Genomic DNA, 8,053 nt, shown 5'->3' with positions numbered 1-8,053 from the left:
AGCCCATTATAAAGTGCTTTCTCTTTCCTCTTTCCAGTCCAGCGCGAAAGGCTCTGCCTTATCCTGGAGGCGATGTTAGGTTCTTTTCCAAAAGTGAAAATTGATATTTCCTCTCTGAGCTGTGTTGATCTTCAGTTTTGGGGCCCTCCAGGCAAGCAAATAAGAAAATATCCGTCTCTGGGGCGGGAGAGCAGCGAGATGGAATCATCGAGGGGCTACGGCCCAACATTTAATATGGATGATTAGTTTAAATATTCATGGATCTGTTTAAACACTCCGCATCAGCCGCTTCATCGTATCTGTATCCGGGGGACTGCATACTTAAGCAGCCGGGATCTGGAAAGCGTGCGTTTCACTTTTACTTTTGCCTCTTACCAGCTCTGAGAATTTGGGCAAGTCCTTGTCCTCTGTGAGCCTCAGTTTCCTTGCCTGTAAAATGGAAATAATAAGCCTTTTTCATAGAGGTGTTATACCTGGCAAATAGTATCTACTCAATAAATGCTTAACTATATATGTAAGCTGCCTAGCACAGTGCCTGGCACATAATAAAGGTTCGTAAAATTTAAGCTATTATTATTATTATTTACTGTTGTTGTTGTACTAGTATTAATGAGAGGCAGACTCTGGAGTCAGACTTTCTGGGTTAAATTACCTGGCACTGCCACTTACCAGCTGTGTGGCCTTAAGCAAGTTACTGAATCTCTCTGAGCCTTAGTTTTCTCATCACCCAAACGGTGATGATAGTAGAACAGGGTTATTATGAAGATTAAACGAGTAAAGAACATAGAACAGAGCTTGGCACAGGGCGAACACTATATAAGTGTCGTTGTATTATTGACACTGAGTCCCTGGGTGGTGCATATGGTTAAGTGCTGGACTACTTGCTGAAAGGTTGGTGGTTCGAATCCACCCAGAGGTGCCTTGGAAGACAGGCCTGGCGATCTGCTTCTGAAAGGTCACAGCCTTCAAAACGCTATGGGGCAGTTCTACTCTGCACACTTGGGGTTGCCATGAGTCAGAACTGGTAACTAACAACAGTAGCAACATACTATTAGCAGTAGTATAATGCTGTCCTAATGTTAGATGTATTCTGCCCCAAAGCAGGGACTTGATCCTGTTCTCAACCATATCCCTAGTGTCTACAGCAGTGCTGAACACATAGCTGTTGTTATTGTTAGGTGCCGTCAAGTTGATTCCAACTCCTGGCGTGCCCGTGTGACAGAGTAGAACTGACCCATAGGGTTTCCTAGGCTGTAGTTTGTGTGGGAGCACTTTGCCAGGTCTTTCTTCCATGGAGCCACTGGGTGAGTTTGAACCACCAATCTTTCGGTTAGCAGCTGAGTGCTTAACTGTTGTTGCACCACCAGGGCTCCTGATCCCACGTAGTGGGTGCTCAATAAATTTTCACCAATTTTGTTGCATACATGAAATGGAAGGCAATGAATCGTTTGAACATTTCTCTGCAGATTAGGATTCTGAGCCCCTCGGTGTGCTAAGCACTCTGGTACGTCCAGAAAAGGAGCCCCTTTCCCTTCCTTTCATGTGGGGGTGTTCCTGGTCCAGATCTTGGGCCTCCAGTACACACAGTGCTGAGCAGATGGGGTGCCCCGTGCCCTATGAATTCACGCCACTCAACCCAACTCTCCTTCCACCACACATCTCCCAGCAGGGTCACCGCTGGCTCAGGGGCCTGTGGTCTCCTTGAGGACCCACTGTGTTCAGTTCATTTGCACCTCCAGGGACTAGCACATAGTAGGCACTCAGGTAGGGTTGATGGCATAGTATTGAGGAGGGTAGATGGCACACACTGCTGTTTTGATGTTCTGTGTTCACACAAGTGGTTGAAAGGGAGAAGAAAGAGGTGCACATTTTCCTTCTCAAGCTGGGTACACAGAATACTTGCAGGGGGCAAGGGTGGGGGGTGGGGGAGCCAGATTAAAGGCCAGGCCAGCTAAGTAGCCACAGGAGCTGCTAACATGCTTAGATTACCAACTCGTCAGTGACCAAGGCAATGAAATGGAGAAAATTATATTTGTCAGCCCTCTACTCCAAGAGATTATGCTCTCAGTCTTCTGTGATGAAAAGGAACATTCTGAGACGCTGCTCAGGCTGAGGATGGGGTGATGAGACTCTCCCTTGCACACATTCCAATAAAAATAGATTTTCACCAGGCTGCCTCCATTGGAGGATGTGTCCAGGGAACTGTGGGGGTTTTGCTTTGCTGAGTAGGGCATGCAAGTGTAGGCCAGAGTGGAATTGCTCTGGATGATAAACCTGAGTGTCTCCTTCTGGCACTGCTTCTCTGCTTGAAAGCCAGCAGACTGTTTAGCTCCTTTCAAGGTGGTCTTATCTGTGGCAGGCAGTGATGCACCAGGGGGTACATGAAGCCACAGCTTACACACAACATGTCATCCAAAGCTAGGTGGAAATTCTTGTACATGAAGATGATCTCAGTGTATTGTGGAGTAGAATAACAAGCTTCATCATAGATTTTTAAGTTATAGCACAGGACTTCAAAGAAATTTCAAGCCTGCTGTGGCCAAATTACCCAGATCCTCAGATAACTTGCCTGCTTTTTTCTCAGCAATCTGGGGGATATTTTGGTGGGCATGTTTATGAAGTGCTGGCATTACATTCCGAAAGCCCTGAAGTGAGACCCCACCCACCTTTCTTGAATTCTTCTTGCAAAACTGATTTCTGCAAGGAGATGACCTCTTTGACCTTGAAATCTCTTGAAAGGGCAGGCTACAGTTATGCTGCCTTTAGCACCAATGGGGCCTTTGGGAGGCAGTCAGAGTCTCCTAGTTTTCTGGGACAAAGCTCCCATATGAATTAGCTAAAACGCAGAAGGAAGCTGTGAGTCCACAGAGTTGGGAAACCCAGGGTGGATCCATGGATTCACATGTTGTCACCAGATTCTCTCTTTTCCAGCTCTTCTCTCCCCCTTCACCCCATCTTTGGCCTCTTGCTCTTCTTCCACATAAAGACTTCCTTTGTGCAGCTGTGAAAGGGCAGGATGGGCACAGACCTCCCAGAGCCGGGCTTACAACACAACACAACCTTGCCCCTGACAACCACAGAAGCAATAGAGAGCTTAAGTGTCTCAGGGTGTACCTATAAAAGTCCCAGAGCAGTGCTGTGATTGGCCCAAGCTGGTCATATGAATATCCTTGGGCCAATCAGAATGGTCAGGGAGATGGAGTACTGTGATTGGCCAGGACTGGATTACTGTCTTTCTCTTTAAAGCGGGAAGTTGGGAGGAGCAATTCCTCAAAGGTAGGAAGGAATCAGACCTTGACCAGAGTGGGGGTGTCCGCCCCCACCAGAAGTAGGTATTCTCCTTAGGAGAAATGGCATGCCACCCAGGGTCTTCTCATGGAGATTCCTCCAGGTTGGTGGGGGCCCTGTGTGAAGTGCAGCCTCAGTCTTCCCCCCAACAAATAGGGGTAGATGCCTCCATGAAAAACTGCCCCCTTTGTCATGAGACCAGAAGAACTGGATGGTGCCTGGCTACCATTACTGAACCTTTTGGTCAAAGGTTCTGTAGAAGAATCCAGATCAAAAGGGGGAAAGTGCAGAACAGAATTTCAAATTCTCATGGAATCCAGACTTTCAGGAGCCATAGAGGCTGGATGAACCCCTGAAACTATTGGCATGAGATAATCTTTAAACTTTAATCCAAAAATATCCCCTGAACTCTTATTAAAACCAAACAGTAGTTTAGCTTAGCTAGTAAAGAATGTCTGCCTTGTGCATTTGTCTTTTTTTTTTCTTATTTTATTGTACTTTAGATGAAGGTTTACAGAACAAACTAGCTTCTCATTAAACAATTAGTACCAACCCCATGACATGTCAACACTCTCCCCTTCTTGACCCTGGGTTCCCTATTACCAGCTTTCCTGTCCCCTCTTGCCTTCTAGTCCTTGCCCCTGGGCTGGTGTGCCCATTTGGTCTTGTTTTGTTTTATGGGGCTGTCTAATCTTTGGCTGAAGGGTGAACCTCAGGAGTGACTTCATTACTGGGCTAAAAGGGTGTCTGGGGGCCATATTCTCAGGGTTTCTCCAGTCTCTGTCAGGCCAGTAAGTCTGGCCTTTTTGTGTGAGTTAGAATTTTGTTCTACATTTTTCTCCAGCTCTGCCCGGGACCCTCTATTATGATCCTTCTAGAGCAGTCAGTGGCGGTAGCAGGGCACCATCTAGATGTGTTGGACTCAGTCTGGTGGAGGCTGTGGTGGTTGTGGTCCATTAGTCCTTTGGACGTGCATTATGCTCTTTTAAAGAACTATCTATATGGAATTAAGTTGACAACAGCAACTCAAAAGATAGGAGACTTAGAGGGCAGTAAGTTTATGTTAACGGGAGAGGAACAACTCAGAAAGGAGGGTGAGAATGGTTGTACAACTTGAGGAATGTACTCAATGTCACTGAATTGTACTTGTAGAAATTGTGGAATTGGTGTATGTTCTGCTGTGTATATTCTCAACAGCAACAAAAAATAAAATTTTTTTTTTGGATAGAGGTGATTAGAGGTCTGCACACCCTAGGGGACCCTATCAGCCTTCTCTGAAGAATGTTAAAAATTAGAAAAGGAAACTTGTTTGCCATGACCAGAATATGACTGTGGTTCTGTTTTTTCTACTTGTTAAGAGATTAGGGTGGGAGAATGTTGCCAGGTCGCTAAAGCATTTGAGAACGCACAACTATCCTAAGGCCACCATGCAGGCAGGTCAGCGGGCTCACTGAAGGAGAAGGGTTAATGGGCAAAACTTTTCAAGCATTAAATAATTTTAAGCCAGAGACCACAAAGCGATGGCATGTTTTCTTTGTCCAGCACAGAGTTTAGGGGGAAAAAAATCAACTACTTGCCAACATTTAAGAATTGGAATATTTCAGTTGACAGCCTGGATTTCTGGCTTCTCTAGGAAAACCAGAGGGTCTGGCCTTGCTGGTCCCACAGTCCAAAATGGTCACGGTTGACTGGACCTGAGAAGCCGCGGCCCATTTAGACCGAGCATATGCTGTAGTTTGCCACAGTCTCCACCACTCCCTATCGCCCTGACCCCGGCTCGCTTCCTTTATCCACTCCCATTACCTGTTTGGTTCTGTAAGCACTTGCTTTTGCAAACCCTGCTTTACCGCGACAAACTCGAGGAGCACAATCTGAACAGCCAGTTCTTTCTTTTTCTGGCTTTGTGACCTTACCCAAGTTATCTCCTCTCCAAACCTCACTTTCTCTATCCATAAGATGGGGATGGAAGGGCTTATTGCATTTAACAAATCCTTACTGAGCACCTGTTTACCTAGGTGCTGGCTTTACAGCAGTGAACAAACAGAGCAGGTTTCTGCCCTCATGAAGCTTACATTCTAGTAGGAGAAAAACAAACCATTAAACAACGACCAGACAAACAGATGTTGGGGGCAGATAAGGGTAGGTGGCGGAGAGTTGGGGAGGTGATGAAATGACACCATGTATCTAAATTATTTAGCATAGGGGCTGACAAACTACATCCCACGAGAGAAATCTACTTGCCACCTGTTTTTGCAAAAAAATGTTATTGGAACACAGACACACACATTCATTTCCATATTGTCTGAGGCTGCTTCATGCTGCCAGGGCAGAGTTGAGTAGCTGCCACAGAGAATGTCTGATCCACAAAGCCTAGAATGTTTACTTTTGTTGTTGTCAGTTGCCATAGAATTGGCTCCACTTCATGACGACCCCATGTGCAATAGAACGAAACATTGTCCGGTCCTGTGCCATCTTCATAATCTTCACTATGCTAGAGTTGATTGTTGTGACCACTGTGTATTAAGATTATAGCCTAGGAAACCCTATGGAGCAGTTGTACTTTCCAGCCTAGGGGACTTATCTTCCAGCACTATATTGGACACTATTCTGTTGTGATCAGTAGGGTTTTCATTGGCTAGTTTTTGGAAGTAGATCGCCAGGCCTTTCTTCCTAGTCTGTCTTAGTTGGAAGCTGCACTGAAACTTGTCCACCATGGGTGACCCAGCTGTTATTTGAGATACTGATGGCTTAGCTTCCAGCATCATAGCAACATGCAAGCCACCACAGTGCAACAAACGGGCCCTTTATAGAAAAAGTTTGCCAACTCCTGACTTAGCCCAATTGCCTGCATAAATAGAAGGAACTCACTAAGTTGTAACTTATTAACAGTAGTAGTAAGAATGCCCCCGACTCTTGCTGACCAGCCAATGCTGGGAACCTCTAGGAGCTCACTGCCCCTTTCGTTTCCCCCGTCTCTCCGTTGCCTTGCCTAGCAGCTACACTCCTTGCTTGGGTATTAACTGCAGAACCACTATTAGTTACTTCTTGCAGGTTTTGTAGAGAGTTTAACGTGGCCCTGATCTGGGGTCGGGTCAGGGTTTGCCCACCGTCCCTTTCGGAGTGTTATTGCATCTGGTTAATCAGACCAAATCAAACACAGCACCAGGCAGGCCGCAGCTTGAAGCCCATGGGTCGACAGGGCTGGATTGGTGTTGACTTACATTTTTCCATGGGGTGTGTGTGTGCCGGGCTTGCAGAGGTTTTGTGTCTCATCAATGACTCTGCCTCTTATGCCAGCTCCCGCAGCCTGAATGCATACCAGAGACCTCTGTCTTTGTCTGTTGGGGGAGACGGGCTGTCACCCCAGTGTCGGGGTGCTCAGTACAACCTCCAGTCCGGAAGGTCCTGGGGGAAAGCGAGCGTTACCCAGATATGCCAAGCAGCAGCAAAGGGCCCTGGGGGCAACAAGATCAGTCAGCACAGTCCACAAGAAGGGCTGGCTTCATGGGCATGCGACCCACACTGTCACATGGGGCCCTGTGCTCAGGAGGGCCCCGCACGTGGTTTAATGCTCTGCTGTGGCTATCCTGAAACTCTTTTTTCTTTTTTTAAATACTATTTTATTGTGTTTTCGGTGAAGGTTTACACAGCAGTTTAAGTTCCCACTCAAGAATTTCTACACAGATTGTTCAGTGACATTGGTTACGTTCTTCACAATGCATGAACATTCTCATTATTTCCATCCAGGTTGTTCCGTTTCCATTCATCTAGTCTCCCTGTTCCCGTACATTCTCATCTTTGTTTTAAAGTAATTGTTGACCGTTTGGTCTCATGTTGTCTTGAAATTCTTAATAATTTTGGAACATTTTCATTTTGCACTGGGCCCTGCTAATTATGTAGCCACCCTGTCCTTGGAGGAGGCCTGGTGGCCCAGTAGTTAAGAGCTTGGTTGCTAACCAAAAGGTTGGCAGTTCAAACCTACCCAGCGGCTCTGTAGGAGAAAGACCTGGCGATCTTCTCCTGTAAAGATCACAGCCTAGGAAACCCTATGGGGCGGTTGTACGCTGTCACGTGGGGTTGCTATGAGTCGGAATTGACTGGACAGCACCCAACAACAACAAGCACCTGTCCTTGGGGGTATGAGTACTGGCTTGGATTTCTGCTTTGGGGATGCCAGAGGACGCACTGTGGGATGTTGGTGGACAAGCTAGAAGGGTGGAGGTGACCTGGTTTCCCAGTGTGCCTTGCAGCTCCTGGCCCGTGCGTTTGTGAGATTCCCAGGCTGGGCCTGGAAAACGTGGCTGGAGTGGAAGACAAAGAGATCCCCTCCTTCTTCCTCTGGTAGCTCCTTGGGCAAGAGCAACAAGCGCATCATTTTTTAAGTGCAAAGTGCTTTATGTTCTGCAGGGCAAAGGGTTTCTCTTTACATATGGCCTTTCTGGCCCTGGGTTTGTAGTTCTGCCAAGATAATTTGCTAGGCCACAATCTTGCAAAGGGATTGGTTAGTCTACTGTGCAAATCCTGCAGGGATTGGTCAATTACTATGCAATCTAAGTGGCTGTGGCCTACTGAGGGGATTGGTCAGTTTTACCATCACACTAGGCTTAAAAGAACCAATCCCAGGGAGGTTGAGGGGGACCTCACTACCATCAAGAGAAAGAACCTGGAGTGGAGCACGTTATGGACCCGGGGTCCCTGCACTGAGAACCTTCTAGATCCAGGAGACAGACACACAAGAAGACTTGGCGGGAGCAGCTGTGGTGTG

This window comes from Trichechus manatus, unplaced genomic scaffold (genome assembly GCF_000243295.1).
Source record: "Trichechus manatus latirostris isolate Lorelei unplaced genomic scaffold, TriManLat1.0 scaffold00008, whole genome shotgun sequence".
NCBI lineage: Eukaryota > Metazoa > Chordata > Mammalia > Sirenia > Trichechidae > Trichechus > Trichechus manatus.
Note: the sequence above shows the minus strand (reverse complement) of the source record.